Raw genomic sequence first — 23,831 nt, 5'->3', positions numbered from 1 at the left:
TCAGCCATTGATGGGGTCATGCGTCCTTTGAGGACGCACTCCTCGAATACCTGTTTCAGAGTGGGCTGGAGTGTTGTCAGGTGTTGTTTATAGAACCCAGCTGTGAATCCGTCCGGCCCTGGAGCCTTGTTCTCTTTGAGGCCGACCGTGGCCTTCTTTATCTCATCCTCTGTGACCGTGAGCTCTAGGACATCTCGTTCTCTGTCTGTTAGTGTGGGTGTAGCTATGCTTTTGAGCAGTTCCTCGCCCCCATCCTCCTTTAGCGTGTCATCTTTTGTGTATAGACCCTCATAGAAGTCCCTGAATACCTCGAGGATGTCCTTATTGGCAGTCTGGGCCTTGTTGTGCTTGTCCTTGATTGCCCCAATTGTGTGCTGTTTTTGTTTCCCTTTCAGGTAGGTTGCTAGGTTTTTCCCCGCTTTGTTGGCGGTGCAAAGGTTGATTGATTTGTATTTGTTGATCCAGGTCCCTGCTCTTTCGCTCAGTATCCTGTTGAGCTCATACTTCCGTTTGGTTAGCTCTGTGAGTGTGTTATTGTCTTCCAGGCTGGCTATGTGGCTGTTCTCTAGTGTTTTGATCTCTTTCTCTAGGTCTGCGATCCTTTTGTTCCTTGCTTTGTTCATTTTCCCTTTTATTGTCATTACTACCCCCCGTATGGTCGCTTTAAGAGCATCCCATAGTACCTCTCTAGGCGTCTCTGGTGTGTCGTTGATTGTCAGGTATCCTCGAATTGCTGTGTCTATCTCTGCCTTCGCCCCTGTGTGTTGGAGGAGGCCGTCATCAAAACGCCACCTGCGTGTTGGCTTCTCGTTGTGTCTGCCTGATAGGGATAGGCTTATATGTGCGTGATCTGATATCGTTCTGGGTCCTATCTCTGTGTGGTCTATAAGGTGCGTGTGTGTTCCTGACATCAGTATGTAGTCTATCCGACTGTAGGAGTTGTGGGGGTTGGAGTAGAATGTGTATTCCCTGGCGTCCGGGTTGCTTAGGCGCCACGGGTCCTTCAGGCTCAGTTTCGTGCACAGGTTCCTGAGAATGTTAGGGCTAGTGGTTGTGTGGCGTCTACAGGGGTGCTTGTCTATAGCTGGGTCCAGGACTTGGTTGAAATCTCCGGCAACGATCAATAGATCTTCCATTGGTAGGTTGTGTAGCTGGGCACCTATCCCCTCCCAAAACTGTTTGTCTTCACTGTTAGGGCCGTAAATGTTTGCGACGTGGTAGGTCTCTCCTGCTCGCTTGAGGCTGGTCACTAGTGTTCTGCCCTGGGTGTCAGCTTGGTAGCTTGTGAGGGACAGGTTCGAATTCTTGCTGATTAGTGTTATTACCCCATTCTTCTTGTTCTGGGCTGGCGATCCCACCACCTCCCCTATCCAGTTAGCTCTTAATCGCAAGATGTCTGCCTCTTCTAGTCTGGTCTCTTGTAGCACATAAATGTCGCTTTTAAGTTTCCTTAGGTGGTCGAGCACCTTCCTTCTTTTAACAGGGCTATTTAGCCCTTTGACATTTAGGGAGACTATTTTGATATCTGACCCTATGCTATTCTGCCCGTTACGTGTCATTAATGCTGCTTTGTGTTCGCTGTGCTGGTGGGCTTCCCTTAGGCTCGTTTGCTTCTCTAGCCATGTGCCTATTTATGTGTTCCTGTTTCCTTTTGCTCCTACTTGGTGCAAGTGTGAAAGAGAAATAAAAGATGCAAGAGATGCAGAGAAAGAAAAGATAGTCAGTAAGCCCATGTACAAACCCCCCCCCCATTTCCCCTCCTCCCCCCTCCCCCACTCTCGCCTTCCCACCCCCCGCCCTCCCTTACTTGCAAAAAGGGTGTGCGACGACAAAGTTCCTCTGCCCGCATCATCCCTGAGGTAGAGTTGGTTATATCTTCAGCAGTTGTGTTCTTCCATGTTCGGGTCTCTTTTATGTCCTTCAGCCCTTCAGTCTCTCAGTCTCTCTCTGTAGCCTGGGCCTTTCCTACATTTCCATTTGCTGTATATACGCTGTTCTGTGCATCTTGTCGGTCCTCACTGTTCGCCTCTTTACTCTGATTGTTCGTTTAGCGGCGACGCGCTCCTCTTTGCTGCCCCTGGGCTTTTGTTCTCTTCCATGTCCTCCACTGCTGGACCTTGCAGATATCGTTTTAGGGCCTCTGGGCATTCAAAAAACATCGTCTTCCATTTGTCTATCACCTTGAATTTCGTCGGGCTAACAAAGCTGAACGTGGCTCCTCTTCTTCGCAGGGTGTCTCTTTGCGCCAGGAAGCCTTTCCTTAGTTCCACTGTCGGTTTCGAATAGTCTTGGGTCAGTACTATCTTGCTGCCGGCCCATGTTAGATTCTGATTTTTCCTGGCGAAGGCAAAAATGGCCTCTGTCTGATTTAGTCTCAGAGGGTTGCAAATTATCGCTCTTGGGCCTCTACCTGTGGCTGGTTTCCCTGCTGGTATTCTGTAGGCCTTTTGTACCTCGAAGCCTCTTTGGAAAGTGATACCTGTGAGTTTTGGGATCATCTCCTCCAGCATGGTGGCACAGGAGCCTGCCTTATCTTCAGCTCCCTCTGGCACTCCCAGTATTCTTATATTGCCCCTTCTAGCCCTGTCGTCCTTCTCCGCTAGCTGTTTTTGTACAGCCTGTGTGGCTGTTCTCAGCTCTGCTATAGCCTTGGTGTTTCTGCTCGTTTCATCTTCTACCAGGCTTACTCGGCTTTCTGCAGCTTCTATTCTTGTGTTTGTTTTGTGAAGGTCCGCTCTGATGGCCGCCATCTCCAGTTGCATGTTCTCCAGCTTGAGTTTTGTCTCTCTTCCCACCTCATTGCCCTCGTTTACCTTCCGCAGGATGGTTTCCAGCGTGACCGGCTCGCCTCTTGCTTTGGTCGGGGATCCTTGGTTGTCAAATTTTGGTTTCTTCTGCTGATCACCTGCCAGCTTCCCGTCGCTGCCTGCCATTGTTCGGATGCCCCTCCTTGACAGGATGTTGATCAGCCTCCCTCCTGCTTGCACCACCTTGGGTGTACTCGTTGTTTTTACTTTTGCAGCAGTGGGTTGGACAGCTTGTCTGTATCTGCTTGGCTCTCTGATGTGTCTTGTTCTTGTTTTTGCCTTTGGTCCAGCCAGCGTGCTGGCTGCCTGGTTTGTGGCTTGCACGGCCACTGGTTCACTGGTTCCTTTTTTAGCTATCTCGGCTTCCTTTGAGGGGGTTTTGCTGGGGTGCCTGGGCACCTCTGTGTTGTCGGGCTAGGTGTTTCGCATCCCACTGCGGCTCAGCGGGCTTGTGGACTTCGATGTATGTTGTCTCTGTCTCTGTGTTGCTCGTGGGACCGGATTTATGGGCTTCTCAGGCTTAGGGTGCTCGCTTCTGTCTTCTGCCCCCGCTGCCCGTTGTCTCACCGAGGCGGTGTATCCCGCCTCACCTCAATCGCGGCTTTGGCATGTCACAGGGCTCTATATCGCGCTGTTTCTTGTGTTGCGCGGATCGCCCTTTGTCCGCCCTTTGTGCGGCCCCCCTTTCTTGATGTTGCCCCCGCACTCGGCTTGCGTCGGTATCAGTGCTTGTTTGGCCCCTTCCCTCTTCGTTCTTGCGGCCTCCGGTGTACTCTTCTGTTGTGGCTGACCGTTTGTCTTGCCTTTTGTGTCACTCGTTATGCCCTCGGCTTCAGCGTTGCAGTGATCTCGCTGCTCCTGGCGTGTTAAACATTCCGCCCCCAGCACTCACCTTCGGTGCTCTTGCTGCCGCCCTTCACCTCTCCCTTGAGCTTCGCTGGGTTCCGCTGGCGCTCTCTGGCATTCGCCCCCTCAGTCTCACCGTCTCTCTGCTTGGCCGCTATTGCTTCCGGTTGACTGGCTCCTCACTTCCGCTTCCGGGTCGCTTGGCAGCCTACCTCTCACCTTCCGCTTTAGATCGGGGAAGACTTCCGGTAATGGCGCCTCACCTCCACTCACTTCCGGTTACCTGGCGTCGACCCTCCGGGCTTGGCTTTTGGGGACGTTCCGCTTGCAAGGTATGGGGCACTTGTTCTCCGCTCCTTCCCTCCGCACTGCAGTTTGGCTTCTTCTCTGTGTTGTCGTCCCTTTGGGCGGTTCCCGCTGCTAGCCTGCTGGCCTTGCCCGCTCCAGTTGCGGGTGTGTTTGGGATTGCTCAGGTCACTCAGGTCAGCCTCGGAGGTGCCGCGGTCGCGTCTCCGACGCGGAGGCTCCTTTGTCTCGCTCCGTGTTCTCCGCTGTCCTTCACTTCTCGCCTCACACCGCCATCTTGCGTCACGCTGTTGTTGCCTGCCCGGTATGTTCAGGGGCTGATTCCTTCGCCGTTGTTGCACTTCCCGCTCTTCTTGCACGTCGGTTAGTTGCGCGAAACCTTCCTACACCTTGTGCATTCTCTTTTGTTCCGGGATTGTCGGTATTGTCTTGTTTGGCTGGTGGTTTTCCCCTCAGGGATGCGGAGCTGCCGGACCTAGACGACCGTCTCCATTGCCGTCCAAGCCACGCCCCAACTGTAAATACTTTCTGAGACATCTAAAAACCCAGGCATTTCCTGCCACAAAATGCTTGTTTGTGTATATTCTCTCCTGGAGACTGGATGTGTTGATTCTTTGAGTGGCCAGCAGAGGGCGCGCCTCGCCTGCTGAGCTGTATTCACTGAGCTCATTGTATGAAAGGGAGAAGGTATTTCTGTTCCAGGTCAGTAGTGGCAGAGCCAGTACAAGCAGCAGATGTTAACATCATTTCCTGCCTCTCCCTCTGTGTCCAGCCTGCTGCAGAGGATGAAGGACGCTCTGTCTGTCTGTGCAGTTATCTACATCTTCAGACCCTCATAGACCCCCCTCCTACCCCAGACGCCAAACCTGCACCTGCCCCACCCCAGTCATAGGAGGAGGAGAGACCCTGGAAATGTCTGCACCGGTTTCTGCTCAGGTAGGAGATTGTCAGCACCTTGTGCTGTGTTTATAGAAATAGACTGAATAATCCTGGAGGAAATCTCCTTCAGGAACCAGGCTCTTCTATCCAGGGACCTGGGGGGGGGGGGGGGGGGGGGTGGCTTTCCGTCCGGCCCTGGGGGTGTTTGTGGTCATCATTTGTGTAAAAGAGGGGATCTGTGCACTGCACTGCATCTGAATGCACTGTGAGAAATATGTTCACACTGCACTGCATCTTACTGCACTATGAGGAATCTGTACACTGCATCTTACTGCACTATGAGGAATCTGTGTACGCTGCACTGCATCTTAATGGACTGTGACAGATCTATGCACACTGCACTTTACAGCACTATAAGGAATCTATTTCACTACAATGCATCTTACTGTACTAAGGAATTTGTGGCACTCTACTGCATCTTACTGCACTGTGAAAAAATGTGTTCAAATTGCACTGCATCTTAGCGCTATATGATAAATCTGTGCACACTCTTTGCTCGGCTCTCGCTGTTAGATTGTTGACTTGCCCTCCTGTACCCCTGTGTCAGAAGCATGTCCACCTGGCAGCTGAACGTCAAGGCTCCCCTGCTGCCCCGTGCCCCTATGCCCCTGTTTTCATATCTCAGTCTAGGTAAAACCTTAGTCATTGCAATAGTTTCCAGAGGCATAGGTTGGCTTATGCAGATGTTGGCGAGTTGTCAGTCACTCTTCTTGGCCTCTCCTCTCTGTAACCGAAATCTTTATGATCACTTGCTGTAAGATTGTCTGCTCTGTGCAGAATAGTCAGTAACTACTCAGCACACTGTAGATGTCTGAGCAAAGTCACATGTGAAGTTCTAGTTCTTCCCCATAGAATTTGGCAGCTTTGAGTGAGACTTCAGCCCGACTTTCAAATATGTGACTGCCCACAAGCAACCAGGGCTACTTGTATGACAATGCTACAGGGGGTTGCTGCACTCTCTCAACGGTGTGTTGATGAGGATTGTGCTATGATATGAAGCCTACATGAAGGATTCCAAGAGACTCTTGAAGTCATTCTGCTCTAGTTGTCACTTCAGCAGGAAGGGGAGAACAAGATGAGCAAGCAGAAAAAGCAAGAAGAAGCCAGAGAAGAGAAATAAGAGGTATACAGAGAGAAAACACACGAAGGGTGGAAAAAAGAAATGAATTCATATTGGCCAAAATGTGAAAGAAAGAAATTTGCATGGGAGCGAACGAGAGTTCTAAAAGATGGCCAGGAAAAAAAATCTAATGAAAAATATTCATAAATTCATAAATTCAATAAATTCATAAATTGCCAAAAGTTGAATTATATTATAGGAGCTAAAAATGTGATTTAAGTGTGACGTGAATGTGAGTCTTCAAGTGTTATAGGTGTAATGTGCTGTTTAGTGGTACCAATACTTGAACCAACTTTATAGCTTTAGATCTGGGATTTAATCCCAAGCACCGAACGGTGTAAATGAACCAAAGGGAGGGATCAATGTATTTTCAGGTTACCAATCTCAGTTCAAGTGAGATAGTTAAGAGGTCCCAGGTTCCAACCGTCCTCCTTTATAAATGTGTTTATGCACATACTGCACAGATCTGTGTTAGCTTTGTATCAAACATACCAATCCTAATAAATTTTGTTGGAGGTGGCCCTTTCTAGGGTGCTTTCCCTCAATTTTTTTTTTTTGCTTTTGTCCCTCCTGGTTTTCCGCTGATCTATGTAATAGCCTAAGGACTTTGGTCGCTTTTTACACTGCCATTTAGTGCCAAAGTGATATGCTTGTCATATACATACTGGTGATTAGTGTATACATGATTGGCTAAATTGAGTTTGTTGTTAGTCCATTGTCTAGAGGTAAGACATATACCTAGGGCATGTAACTCAACACCTTCTCCGTGGGCCTGCAGAACTGGTCCTGCCACACACTGAGGTAGTTCTTCAAATGTGCCGCAGATTTGCAATGATGGGCCTGTGTGCGTAGGTTACTGTTACTAGGCTTGGCATTTAGGAAGACGCTTGCCAAGGTTCTTCATGTCTCTTGCTGTATCTGAGTACTCCCTGGGTACAGGGTGCTGTGTCGGTAAAGGGTAGGGAAGGTGTGTGTGTTTGCTGCATACACTGGTAGTGAATGGCACTGAGTAGTGTGTTTGGCACAGTAGGGCCTGCTCCTCATATTGGATTGGCCTGAGGGATCTGTGGAAAGGCTATTGCATACATGCCAACATTTAAGAAGAGCAAAGAGGGAGATTTAAAATAAATAAAGCGGGAGAATGGGGCCTTGAATCGGGTTACTGTAATGTATGGGCTTTGGAAGTGTGCTGCTGCAAGTCTGCAAGATCGGACATTTGAAACGCAAATGCACGTTTTTTTCTCACCTTTCAGAAGTGTGGAGCGTAATGGCAGGCAGAGAGTGGGTGGTGCAAGAGTTGAACACTGGCCTCCCCCCCCCCGCCCCTGAAACAGACGCGCCCCCCAGTACTTCACAGGTCTTTAAAAGACCATTCGATTGTTAATGAGGCTTTGTTGGTTTACCACCCCTTCTAGAGCCCCTGCATCGCCACTCTGAATATTGTTGGATGAATTAGCACCTTACACAATACCAAGCCCTGTCAGCTGAAACCCCCGAGGAATGGGTTTTTGCTTGCAGGAATCGTTAGGCGGGAGACTAGCCCTGAAATCGGTAGTCTCACGCCTGAATCGGGAGGGTTGGCATGTCTGCTATTGAGCTGGATTTCCTGCATGCAGAAGAGTGTCAGTATAGTGTTTGATATCGATGAGTTCGTAATGGCAAACCTGCTCCGGTGGTGTGAGTGAATTCGACATTATGACAGTGGAAATACCACTTTGGGAAAGTGGGAATGTCTGTACTCATGGCTCTGTATGCCTATCCACCTGTCTCCAATTCACAGATGGATGCTGGGGGGATGGCTACATCTGTGCATTTCTGATAAGAAAGCCATACACTAAGGGCTCAAGCTATACTGTAGACCTCTCACTCTGAGGGGCCTTCCTGTGTTGGTTAAGAGGGGGTGAAATTGGCACCAGCATTCCAGGTGGCAGGGTTGTAGCCCCACTAAAGATACTGATCAAGCCTCCCAGGGTACGATGTCCGACATGACAACATTTAGAGAGGACCCGTGCGTTTCAAAGGTGGCCTTTTGAGCAGATCTCATCTCCATAGGTCATTGTGGGTATAACCACTGGGGCTCTGCCTTTAGGGGTTAGAGAAGCTTTGGGGATTGGAAACATACTGCGCTGGTTCAATGCTGGGACATCAAGAAGAAGAACTATTAGGGCTGGGGGGCTGCAACTGGATAATCTGCAGACTTGTGGTGGCCTCGGCTTGTTGTGCTCTAGGAAGGGGACTGTCACTTGGTGGATTTTGCCTGGATGTTGCTGGCCTGCAGCTAATTGCCAACTGTCGTTGCCTGGGTCCCCAAGCACTCTCCAAGGGCTGGTTGACTGGCCTCCTGTTCACAAGTTCCCACTGACAAAAAAGATCTCCCTGTTTCCACAAGATCATAAGAACCGCGCAGGATGAGGTGTAAACATGTGAAAGTGATCGTCGGTTGAGTCAAGGACCCTCCCGACGTGTGCAGTCATCAGACTGTGCCGACGAGTGAGCCGGTACAGTTCAGTGGCACACCTGGGGGGGACTATACCGTGACAAGTTCGACGGGTGCAAGGGACGTTTGATGAGTCCGAGAGGCCCGAGCTTATAGCCTGAAACCTCTGCTAGTTAGTATTCCTTAGCGTATGTTTTCTGAGCGGTGTTGAGAGAAGTTTGCAGAGTCTGCGATAGCCAAGCTGGCAGCATAGACTGTGTTCGACCTCCAGATTGTGAGGACAACAGTGCCTGAAAATGCGGCCTCAGTCTGAGGTCACCGGCTCTTTCTTCCCGGACCCACGTCACAAGGTACTACGTTGTTAAGGATAGCGTGACTGGAGGTCTAGTCATGCCTTGAGTGCACCCATGACTTGCTCCCTGGAGCAACAGTAGCTCCTACCTCTGCCAGAGGCGAAATCATTCTCCAAATTGGGAGCACGCCAGCTTCTGGTGTTGCAATCTTTTTCCTCCGGGGAGGATAGTGATCCTGCACTTGTGAAGGTGCCACTGTGTGCCTAAGGACCTAATCTGGATGGACGAAAACACGTAACTGTTTCCTTCAGCTTTAGGTGGTTCCTTAATCTAATCAAAGTTTTGACAGCATCCTTGGCTGGTGTAGTTTGAGTGGCTGAGGGGCTAAGTCATAAGGTGTAGAGAGAACCTGGGATATTTGTTGACCATTAAAAGTAAATAGAGTACACGATAATGGGGATGTTGTGGTTTATGCTAATGTGTTAGAGGAAAAGTGGAATACCTCTGAACAACCTGGATATATGTTTCTGCTGCTTTTAATGTGGAAGGGATTGCTTGTATATTGCTTACAAGGCTGAAGGGCTAATGGGGCAAGTGAACACCCAAGACAATTACATATATGTGAATGCCGTTCTGCTGCAAATGGAAGAGTTTGAAAATGTCATATAACTGTAAAGTATATAAGCAATGTGTATGTCGTTTTGATGTCAATGTGTGTGCAATACAAAGACGAGTGTTGTATACATATACGTGTGGAGTTTTTTGTAGCGTCCACAGGGTGTTGCTAGGTTGAGGGTTGTGCCAATACTTTACACTTTGACCCTGAGGATAAGCCTGACTACTCTGTGCCAAGCTATCCAAGGTTGAGCGTAGGTTATCAGAAAAGTGTATCGTACTCATCCTTTCTACGACAGTGGATTCTGCCTGGCTTCGATGCATCCCAGCCAGAAACCGCTGAGTGTAACAAATTCCTATTAATAAATTAATTGAAAAAAGTTAATCTGCACCAATTTTGCACCCAAGATCACCTCAATCAGTCCCAACTCTAGACATGTTTTTGAAGAACCATGTCTTCAGCTTCTTGCTTAGCTCAAGAAGTGAGGAGGAGGCTCTGATGTGTTGAGGGAAGTCGTTCCACACTTAGGAGTTATGTATGAGAAGGGTTAGCCTCCGGATCTGTTTCTGTGTATGCATGAGATGTGTCTGAGTACGAGTCTGGCTGAACAGAGTTGCATAGGGGGTTGATGGAAGGAGATGCAGTTGTTAATGTAGGCAGGAACTTGTTGGGTAGTGCCTTGAATGTGTGGGTGAGGAGTTTTAACTGTGGGCGCTTATGTATCTGGAGCCAGGGAGCTGTTATATGTGTTCTGAGTGGGAAGTTGAGGATACGTCTGGCTGCTTCAATTTGGGTGGTTTTCAGCCTTCTGGTGAGCTGTTTGATGATTCCTTCATAGAGGGTGTCCCTGTAGTCCAAACTACTGTAGATGAGTGCGTGGATGACAGTCTTTTGGTGATTCTTGAGAGCCATTCGAAAATTTTCTTTAGGGTGTGGAAGCAGTGACGGCATTCACCTGGATGAACCTGCCCACCTTTTTGTTGATGATGATTCCTAGGTTGCTGGCACGCAAGCTGGAGGTGGGAGTAGGTCCTAGGTTGAATGGCCATCAGGTGCATTCCCATGGACAGATGTTGTTTCCAAAGATCAACACTTCGATCTTGTCAGTGTTGAATTTGAGACAGTTGAACTTTATCCTAGTGGTTACTACCATCATGAAGGCAGTGAGCTTGTTCTTTGTGTTGTGGATTTTGTCCGAGAGTGACAGTATTTGTTGTGTGTCGTCAGTGTAGGAGAGGATATTGATGTAGTGGGTATGGATGGCGTTGGCCGGTCGGGTTATTTAAGTGTTGAATGGTGTTCTGCTGAGGAGTGAACCTTGGGGTTCCAGTTTCCAAGGAGTAATACGTCAGGTTGACTGTGGAAGTTGTTTTTAGGTCTCGGTGAGCCAACGTGCATGCGTTGTTCAGCGAGAGTATAGTGAGGGACTTTCAAAAATGCTCCTAAAGCAGGCGGATCGGGTACAGTGCATGTGCGCCGGGTGCGCGCACCATTTGTCCGCTTGCTCATCAGCCCCTCCCCGCCGCATCTCGAGTCAATTCGGCTTACAAGCACTTTCACTTTTGCCGTCTTGTATCTTACAAGGTTTTCACTTTTGCCGTCTTGTATCTAACAAGGCTTTCACTTTTGCCATCTTGTATCTAACAAGGCTTTCACTTTTGCCGTCTTGTATCTTACAAGTCTTTCACTTTTGCAGTCTTGTATCTAACAAGGCTTTGACTTTTCACTTCTGGTGAGCTGTTTGATGATTCCTACATGGAGGGTGTTCTTGTAGTCCAAACTATTGTAGATGAGTGCGTGGATGACGGTCTTTTGGTGATTCTTGAGAGCCATTCGAAAATGTTCTTTAGGGTGTAGAAGCAGTGACGGCACTCACCTGGATGAACCTGTCCACCTTTTTGTTGATGATTCCTAGGTTGCTGGCGCGCAAGCTGGAGGTGGGAGTAGGTCCTAGGTTGGATGGCCATCAGGTGGAGTCCCATGGACAGGTGTTGTTTCCAAAGATCCACACTTCAATCTTGTCAGTGTTGAGTTTGAGACAGTTGAACTTTATCCTAGTGGTTATTACCATCATGCAGGCAGTGAGCTTGTTCTTTGTGTTGTGGATTTTGTCCGAGAGTGACAGTATTTGTTGTGTGTCGTCAGTGTAGGAGAGGATATTGATGTAGTGGGTATGGATGGCGTTGGCCGGTGGGGTTATTTAAGTGTTGAATGGTGTTCTGCTGAGGAGTGAACCCTCAAGGTAAGTAAGTAAGTAACTTTTTATTGTTTAGGTTAATTAAAACCATTACAAAAAATACATTAAAACAATCTCCACAAGTAGAATTAAAAGAGAAAATAAAATGTAAAAGCAAGAAATTTTAGTTAAAAAGTAACATTACTAAAATCAATAAACGTGAGTGGAAAATTGTTCATAGCAGCAGGTCACAGCCCGAAATTTCCTCTTTAGCCGACTGCCTGGCATGGATGTTTCCGTTCTGCTAGTATCAGAACCTTAAGGTGCTCTGCAGATGATATTTCCAGTTTCCCAGGAGTATGACGTCCGGTTGACTGTGAGAGTTGTTTTAAGGTCTCGGTGAGCCCACCTGCATGCGTTGTTCAGCGAGAGTATAATAAGGGACTTTCAAAAATGCTCCTAAAGCAGGCGGATCAGGTACAGTCCATGTGCGCCGGGCTCGTGTATCATTTGTCCGCCTGCTCATTAGCCCCTCCCCCGCCGCATCTCGAGTCAATTTGGCTTACAAGCACTTCCACTTTTGCCGTCTTGTATCTTACAAGGCTTTCACTTTTGCCGTCTTGTATCTAACAAGGCTTTCACTTTTGCCGTCTTGTATCTAACAAGGCTTTCATTTTTGCCGTCTTGTATCTTACAAGTCTTTCACTTTTGCAGTCTTGTATCTAACAAGGCTTTCACTTTTGCCATCTTGTATCTAACAAGGCTTTCACTTTTGCCGTCTTGTATCTAACAAGGCTTTCACTTTTGCCGTCTTGTATCTTACACGGCTTTCACTTTTGCCGTCTTGTATCTAACAAGGCTTTCACTTTTGCCGTCGTCTTGTATCCTACAAGGCTTTCACTTTTGCCGTCTTGTATCTTACAAGGTTTTCACTTTTGCCGTCTTACACACAACCACACCCAACCACAACCACACCGACAACCACACACATAACCACACCCACACACATCCAAACACATAACCACACACAGCACTGCACCCAACCACACCCAACCACACACACACAACCACACCCACGGCCACACACACTAAACCACACACACAACCACACAAACACAACACACACACACAACCACACACACAACTTCAACCACACACACACAACTTCAACCACACACAACCACACATGCAACTACACCCACACACCACACACACAGAACCACACACAGCACCACACACAACCACACACACACACACAACCACACACAACCACATCCACACACCCAACCACACAACCAACCACACACCCAACCACACACCCAACCACACACAATCACACACACAACCACAAACACATACACAACCACACACACAACCACACACACAACCACACACACAACTACACACACAACTACAACCACAGTCACAACCATACACACAACCACACCCACAACCATACACACAATCACATTCACACACAATCACACAAACACAACCATACACACAACCACACACAACCAAACACACAACCACACACACGACCTCAGCCGCACCCACAACAACACCCACAACAACACCCACAAACACAATCACAACCACACACACACAACCACAATGACACACAACCACACACACAACCACACACACACAACCACACGCACAACCATAACCACATGTACAACCACAACCACACACACAACCACACACACACAGCCACACACACACACAACCAACCACACACACAACCTCAACCACACACACACACAACCAACCACACACATACAACTATACACACAACCACACACATAACCACACACACACAACCACACACACACAGCCACACACACACAGCCACACACACAACCACACACACACACAACCAGACAAAACCACACACTCAACCACACACAAACACACAACCGCACACACAACCGCTCACACAACCGCACACATAACCACACACACACAACCACACACACACACAACCACACACACAACCACACACACACACAACCACACACACACACAACCAGACAAAACCACACACTCAACCACACACAAACACACAACCACACACACAACCACACACAACCACACACACAACCATGCTCACAACCACAAACAAAGACACAACCACAACCACACACACACAACCACACACACAAACACACACAACCACACCCACCACCACCATCATGTCCACCACCACTACCACCACATCCACCTTGTCCACCACATCCACCACCACCATATCCACCACCACCATGTCCACCACCACCACCATGTTCACCACCACCAACACGGCCAGCACGACGTCCACCACCACTACACCTACCACCAACACGTCCACCACCGCCACGTCCACCACCACCGCCACGTCTACCACCACCATGTCCACCACCACCATCACGTCCACCACCATCACGTCCACCACCACCGCGTCCACCACCACCACGTCCACCACCACCACCATGTCCACCACAACCACGTCCACCACCACGTCATCACCATCACCATCACCACCAGTTCTAAACCACAGGGTCCACCACCACCACATCCACCACCACCACGTTTAACACCACCACCATGTCCACCACCACAACGTCCTCCACCCCACCACCATGTCCACCACCACCACGCCCACCAAATCCACCACCAGTACCACCAGCACCACTACCACCACCACCACTACATCCACCATGTCCACCACCACCATGTCCATCACCACCACCACAGCCATCAACACTTCGATCTTGTCAGTGTTGAATTTGAGACAGTTGAACTTTATCCTAGTGGTTACTACCATCATGCAGGCAGTGAGCTTGTTCTTTGTGTTGTGGATTTTGTCCGAGAGTGACAGTATTTGTTGTGTGTCGTCAGTGTAGGAGAGGATATTGATGTAGTGGGTATGGATGGCGTTGGCCGGTCGGGTTATTTAAGTGTTGAATGGTGTTCTGCTGAGGAGTGAACCTTGGGGTTCCAGTTTCCAAGGAGTAATACGTCAGGTTGACTGTGGAAGTTGTTTTTAGGTCTCGGTGAGCCAACGTGCATGCGTTGTTCAGCGAGAGTATAGTGAGGGACTTTCAAAAATGCTCCTAAAGCAGGCGGATCGGGTACAGTGCATGTGCGCCGGGTGCGCGCACCATTTGTCCGCTTGCTCATCAGCCCCTCCCCGCCGCATCTCGAGTCAATTCGGCTTACAAGCACTTTCACTTTTGCCGTCTTGTATCTTACAAGGTTTTCACTTTTGCCGTCTTGTATCTAACAAGGCTTTCACTTTTGCCATCTTGTATCTAACAAGGCTTTCACTTTTGCCGTCTTGTATCTTACAAGTCTTTCACTTTTGCAGTCTTGTATCTAACAAGGCTTTGACTTTTCACTTCTGGTGAGCTGTTTGATGATTCCTACATGGAGGGTGTTCTTGTAGTCCAAACTATTGTAGATGAGTGCGTGGATGACGGTCTTTTGGTGATTCTTGAGAGCCATTCGAAAATGTTCTTTAGGGTGTAGAAGCAGTGACGGCACTCACCTGGATGAACCTGTCCACCTTTTTGTTGATGATTCCTAGGTTGCTGGCGCGCAAGCTGGAGGTGGGAGTAGGTCCTAGGTTGGATGGCCATCAGGTGGAGTCCCATGGACAGGTGTTGTTTCCAAAGATCCACACTTCAATCTTGTCAGTGTTGAGTTTGAGACAGTTGAACTTTATCCTAGTGGTTATTACCATCATGCAGGCAGTGAGCTTGTTCTTTGTGTTGTGGATTTTGTCCGAGAGTGACAGTATTTGTTGTGTGTCGTCAGTGTAGGAGAGGATATTGATGTAGTGGGTATGGATGGCGTTGGCCGGTGGGGTTATTTAAGTGTTGAATGGTGTTCTGCTGAGGAGTGAACCCTCAAGGTAAGTAAGTAAGTAACTTTTTATTGTTTAGGTTAATTAAAACCATTACAAAAAATACATTAAAACAATCTCCACAAGTAGAATTAAAAGAGAAAATAAAATGTAAAAGCAAGAAATTTTAGTTAAAAAGTAACATTACTAAAATCAATAAACGTGAGTGGAAAATTGTTCATAGCAGCAGGTCACAGCCCGAAATTTCCTCTTTAGCCGACTGCCTGGCATGGATGTTTCCGTTCTGCTAGTATCAGAACCTTAAGGTGCTCTGCAGATGATATTTCCAGTTTCCCAGGAGTATGACGTCCGGTTGACTGTGAGAGTTGTTTTAAGGTCTCGGTGAGCCCACCTGCATGCGTTGTTCAGCGAGAGTATAATAAGGGACTTTCAAAAATGCTCCTAAAGCAGGCGGATCAGGTACAGTCCATGTGCGCCGGGCTCGTGTATCATTTGTCCGCCTGCTCATTAGCCCCTCCCCCGCCGCATCTCGAGTCAATTTGGCTTACAAGCACTTCCACTTTTGCCGTCTTGTATCTTACAAGGCTTTCACTTTTGCCGTCTTGTATCTAACAAGGCTTTCACTTTTGCCGTCTTGTATCTAACAAGGCTTTCATTTTTGCCGTCTTGTATCTTACAAGTCTTTCACTTTTGCAGTCTTGTATCTAACAAGGCTTTCACTTTTGCCATCTTGTATCTAACAAGGCTTTCACTTTTGCCGTCTTGTATCTAACAAGGCTTTCACTTTTGCCGTCTTGTATCTTACACGGCTTTCACTTTTGCCGTCTTGTATCTAACAAGGCTTTCACTTTTGCCGTCGTCTTGTATCCTACAAGGCTTTCACTTTTGCCGTCTTGTATCTTACAAGGTTTTCACTTTTGCCGTCTTACACACAACCACACCCAACCACAACCACACCGACAACCACACACATAACCACACCCACACACATCCAAACACATAACCACACACAGCACTGCACCCAACCACACCCAACCACACACACATAACCACACCCACGGCCACACACACTAAACCACACACACAACCACACAAACACAACACACACACACAACCACACACACAACTTCAACCACACACACACAACTTCAACCACACACAACCACACATGCAACTACACCCACACACCACACACACAGAACCACACACAGCACCACACACAACCACACACACACACACAACCACACACAACCACATCCACACACCCAACCACACAACCAACCACACACCCAACCACACACCCAACCACACACAATCACACACACAACCACAAACACATACACAACCACACACACAACCACACACACAACCACACACACAACTACACACACAACTACAACCACAGTCACAACCATACACACAACCACACCCACAACCATACACACAATCACATTCACACACAATCACACAAACACAACCATACACACAACCACACACAACCAAACACACAACCACACACACGACCTCAGCCGCACCCACAACAACACCCACAACAACACCCACAAACACAATCACAACCACACACACACAACCACAATGACACACAACCACACACACAACCACACACACACAACCACACGCACAACCATAACCACATGTACAACCACAACCACACACACAACCACACACACACACAGCCACACACACACACAACCAACCACACACACAACCTCAACCACACACACACACAACCAACCACACACATACAACTATACACACAACCACACACATAACCACACACACACAACCACACACACACAGCCACACACACACAGCCACACACACAACCACACACACACAACCAGACAAAACCACACACTCAACCACACACAAACACACAACCGCACACACAACCGCTCACACAACCGCACACATAACCACACACACACAACCACACACACACACAACCACACACACAACCACACACACACACAACCACACACACACACAACCAGACAAAACCACACACTCAACCACACACAAACACACAACCACACACACAACCACACACAACCACACACAACCACACACACAACCATGCTCACAACCACAAACAAAGACACAACCACAACCACACACACACAACCACACACACAAACACACACAACCACACCCACCACCACCATCATGTCCACCACCACTACCACCACATCCACCTTGTCCACCACATCCACCACCACCATATCCACCACCACCATGTCCACCACCACCACCATGTTCACCACCACCAACACGGCCAGCACGACGTCCACCACCACTACACCTACCACCAACACGTCCACCACCGCCACGTCCACCACCACCGCCACGTCTACCACCACCATGTCCACCACCACCATCACGTCCACCACCATCACGTCCACCACCACCGCGTCCACCACCACCACGTCCACCACCACCACCATGTCCACCACAACCACGTCCACCACCACGTCATCACCATCACCATCACCACCAGTTCTAAACCACAGGGTCCACCACCACCACATCCACCACCACCACGTTTAACACCACCACCATGTCCACCACCACAACGTCCTCCACCCCACCACCATGTCCACCACCACCACGCCCACCAAATCCACCACCAGTACCACCAGCACCACTACCACCACCACCACTACATCCACCATGTCCACCACCACCATGTCCATCACCACCACCACAGCCACCACCACGGCCACCACCACCACGTCTACCACCACCACGTCCACCACTACCACGTCTACCCCCACCACCACCACGTCCACCACTGTCACGTCCACCACCACCACCACCACGTCCACCACCACCAGGTCCACCACCACCACCATGTCCACCACCACCACGTCCACCACCGCATCCACCATCACCATGTCCACCACCACCACATCCACCACCATCACCACATCCACCACCACCAAATCCACCACCCGCCCCGTCCACCACCACCACGTTCACCACGACCACGTCCACAACCATCACATCCACCACCACCACATCCACAACCACGTCCACCACCATGTCATCACCATCATCACCACATCCACAACCACCACGTCCACCACGTCCACCACCACCACGTCCACCACCACCAAGTCCACCACCACGGCATGTTCACCACCACCCAGTCCACCACCACAACGTCCACCACCTCCACCACCATGTCTACCACTACCATGTCCTCCACCACCACGTCAACCACCACCACTTCCATCACCGCCACCACTTCCATCACCGCCACCACGTCCATCACCACGTCCACCACCATGTCCACCACCACCACGTCCACCACCACCGTGTCCACCACCACCACGTCCATCACCACGTCCACCACCATGTCCACCACCACCGCATCTACCACCACCGTGTCCACCACATCCACCACCATGTCCATGTCCACTACCACCACCATTTCCACCACTATCACCACACCCACCACGTCCACCACCACATCCACCACCACCACATCCATCACCATCACGTCCATCACCACCATGTCCACCATCACCACGTCCACCACCACCACTTTCACAACATCCACCACCACCACGTCCACCAACACCATGTCCACCAACACCATGTCCACCACACCCGCCACCACCACATCCACCACCACCACATCCACCACCACCACATCCACCCAACCTACGTCCACCACCACTACGTCCACCACATCCACCACCACTATATCTACCACATACATGTCCACCACCACCACGTCCACCACCATCACCACATCCACAACGTCCACCACCACCACCACGTCCACCCCCACATCCATCAGCACCACATCCATCAGCACCACGTCCATCACCACCACGTCCACCACCAACACGTCCACCACCACCACGTCCACCACCACCAAGTCCACCACCACGACCTTGTTCACTACCACCCAGTCCACCACCAGAACCTCCACCACCTCCACCACCATGTCCACCACTACCACGTCCACCTCCACGTCAACCACCACCACTTCCATCACCGCCACCACGTCCATCACCACGTCCACCACCATGTCCACCACCATCGCGTCTACCACCACCGCATCCACCACCACCACCATGTCCACCACCACATCCACCACCACCATGTCTACCACATCCACCACATCTACCACATCCACCACCACGTCCATGTCCACCACCATCACCACGTCCATCACCACATCGACCACGTCCACCACCACCACCACGTCCACCACTACATCCACCACCACCACGTCCATCACCACCACGTCCATCACCACCACGCCCATCACCAACACATCCACCACCCCCACGTCCACCACCACCACGTCCACCACCACCACGTCCAAAACATCCATCACCACAATGTCCACCACCACTATGTCCACCACCACTACGTCCACCACCACAATGTCCACCACCACCACAGCCACCTCCACCACCACCACATCCACCACCAACACGCCCACCACCACTACCACCACCACATCCAATACGTCCACCACGTCCACCACCACCTTGTCCACCATGTCCATGTCCGCCACCACCACCACATCCACCACCATCACCACATCCACCACGTCCACCACCACCACCACATCCACCACCACCACGTCCACCACCACCACGTCCACCACCACCACGTCCATCAACACTACATCCACCACACCACGCCCACCACCACCACATCCACCACCACCACGTCCACAACATCCACCACCACCACGTCCACCAACACCATGTCCACCAACACCATGTCCACCACATCTGCCACCACCACATCCACCACCATCACGTCCACCACCACGTCCACCACCACTACGTCCACCACCACTATATTCACCACCACCACGTCCACCACCACCACACCCACCTCCACCACATCCACCACCACCACATCCACCACCACTACCATCACCACATCCACTATGTCCACCATGTCCACCACCACTATGTCCACCACCACCATGTCCACCACCACTACCATGGCCACCACACCATATGGCCACCACCACATCTACCACCACCACGTACACATCCACCACCACATACACATCCACCACCACATCCACCACCACACCACACCACCATGTCCACTACCACTACCACCACCACCACATCCACCATGTCCACCACCACCATGTCCACCACCACCACCACGTCCACCACCACAAGGCCACCACCACGCCCTCCGCCACCACATCTACCACCACCATGTCAACCACCACCATGTCCACCACCACCACGTCCACCACCACGTCCACCCCACCACATCCACCCTCACCATGTCCCCCATCACCACGTCCACCACCACCACCATGTCCACTACCACCACCATAACCACCACCACCATGACCACCATGTCCACCACCACCATGTCCACATCCACCACGTCCACCACCACCACCCAGTCTACCACCACTACGTCCACCACCACCATGTCCACCACCACATCTACCACCACCACTTCCACCACCACCACCTCTACCACATCCACAACCTCTACATTCACCACCACTACGTCCCCCACCACTACATCCATCACCACCATGTCCACCACCACCTTGTCCACCACCACCACGTCCACCACTCACACCACCACACCCACCTCTACCACCACCATGTCCACCACCACCTCAACACCTACCACCACATCCACCACCACTACCACCACCACCACCACGTCCACCACCACTACCACCACCACCACCACATCCACCATGTCCACCACATCCACCACCACAAGGCCACCACCACGTCCACCACCACCATGTGTACCAACACCACCACGTCTACCACCACGTCCACCACCACCATGTCCACCACCACATCCACCACCACCACGTCCACCACCACCACCACTTCCACCACCACTTCCACCACCACCAAGTACACCACCACCACATCCACCACCACCACGTCCACCTCCACTACGTCCACCACCACCATGTCCACCACCACCATGTCCACCAGCACCACGTCCACCACCAGCACCACCACGTTCACCACCACTTCCACCACCACCACGTCCACCACCACCACGTCCACCACCACCACGTCCACCACCACTATGTCCACCACCACCATGTCCACCACCACCATGTCCACCACCACCACATCCACACCACCACACCCACCTACACCACCACACCCACCTACACTACCACCATGTCCACCACCACCACCAAATCCACACCACCACCACGGCCAACACCACATGGCCACCACCACGTCCACCACCACTACCACCACCACCACCACATCCACCATGTCCACCACATCCACCACCACAAGGCCACCACCACGTCCACCACCACCATGTGTACCAACACCACCACGTCTACCACCACCACATCCACCACCACCATGTCCACCATGTCCACCACCACATCCACCACCACCAAGTCCACCACCACCACCACGTCCACCACCACTTCCACCACCACCAAGTACACCACCACCACATCCACCACCACCACGTCCACCTCCACTACGTCCACCACCACCATGTCCACCACCACCATGTCCACCAGCACCACATCCACCACCAGCACCACCACGTCCACCACCACTTCCACCACCACCACTTCCACCACCACCACGTCCACCACCACCACGTCCACCACCACTATGTCCACCACCACCATGTCCACCACCACCATGTCCACCACCACCACATCCACACCACCACACCCACCTACACCACCACACCCACCTACACTACCACCATGTCCACCACCACCACCACACCACCACCACATCCACCACCACCACGTCCACCACCACATCCACCACCACCATGTCCACCACCACCACGTCCACCACCATGTCCACCACACCCACCACCACCACGTCCACCACCAGTACCACCAGCATCACTACCACCACCACCACATCCACCATGTCCACAACCACCATATCCACCACCACCATGTCCACCACCACCACCATGTCCACCACCACTACACCTACCACCAACACGTCCACCACCGCCACGTCCACCACCACCACCACGTCTACCACCACCATGTCCACCACCACCATCACGTCCACCACCATCACGTCCACCACCACCGCGTCCACCACCACCACGTCCACCACCACCACCATGTCCACCACAACCACGTCCACCACCACGTCATCACCATCACCACGTCATCACCATCACCATCACCACCAGTTCTAAACCACAGGGTCCACCACCACCACATCCACCACCACCACGTTTAACACCACCACCATGTCCACCACCACAACGTCCTCCACCCCACCACCATGTCCACCAACACCACACCCACCACATCCACCACCAGTACCACCAGCACCACTACCACCACCACCACTACATCCACCATGTCCACCACCACCATGTCCATCACCACCACCACAGCCACCACCACGGCCACCACCACCACGTCTACCACCACCACGTCCACCACTACCACGTCTATCCCCACCACCACCACGTCCACCACCGTCACGTCCACCACCACCACCACGTCCACCACCACCAGGTCCACCACCATGTCCACCACCACCACGTCCACCATCACCATGTCCACCACCACCACATCCACCACCATCACCACATCCACCACCACCAAATCCACCACCCGCCCCGTCCACCACCACCACGTTCACCACCACCACATCCACAACCATCACATCCACCACCACCACATCCACAACCACGTCCACCACCATGTCATCACCATCATCACCACGTCCACAACCACCACGTCCACCATGTCCACCACCACCACGTCCACCACCACCAAGTCCACCACCACGGCCATGTTCACCACCACCCAGTCCACCACCACAACGTCCACCACCTCCACCACCATGTCTACCACTACCATGTCCTCCACCACCACCACGTCAACCACCACCACTTCCATCACCGCCACCACGTCCATCACCACGTCCACCACCATGTCCACCACATCTACCACCACCGTGTCCACCACCACCACGTCCATCACCACGTCCACCACCATGTCCACCACCACCGCATCTACCACCACCGTGTCCACCACATCCACCACCATATCCATGTCCACTACCACCACCATTTCCACCACTATCACCACATCCACCACCACATCCACCACCACCACATCCATCACCACCACGTCCATCACCACCACGTCCACCACGTCCACCACCACCACTTTCACAACATCCACCACCACCACGTCCACCAACACCATGTCCACCAACACCATGTCCACCACACCTGCCACCACCACATCCACCACCACCACATCCACCACCACCACGTCCACCACCACTACGTCCACCACATCCACCACCACCACCACGTCCACCCCCACGTCCATTACCACCACGTCCATCACCACCACGTCCACCACCAACACGTCCACCACCACCACGTCCCCCACCACCAAGTCCACCACCACGACCTTGTTC

At 51.3% G+C, this 23,831-nt stretch overlaps 1 protein-coding gene across 1 annotated transcript in view; it reads left to right on the top strand.

Annotated features, from left to right (window-relative positions):
* LOC144769422 (uncharacterized) overlaps nt 1–23,831 on the top strand; it is a 195,142-nt gene that overhangs the window by 74,201 nt on the left and 97,110 nt on the right. Inside the window, exon 3 of the mRNA XM_078653537.1 lies at nt 4,732–4,895. The gene's annotated coding sequence lies outside the window, so the exon portion shown is untranslated. The remainder of the gene's footprint in view (nt 1–4,731; nt 4,896–23,831) is intronic.

The sequence above is a fragment of the Lissotriton helveticus genome, chromosome 1_1 (genome assembly GCF_964261635.1).
Source record: "Lissotriton helveticus chromosome 1_1, aLisHel1.1, whole genome shotgun sequence".
NCBI classification, from domain to species: Eukaryota; Metazoa; Chordata; class Amphibia; order Caudata; family Salamandridae; genus Lissotriton; species Lissotriton helveticus.
The sequence above is the reverse complement of the archived record's forward strand: the minus strand, read 5'-3'. Positions and strand labels throughout refer to the sequence as shown.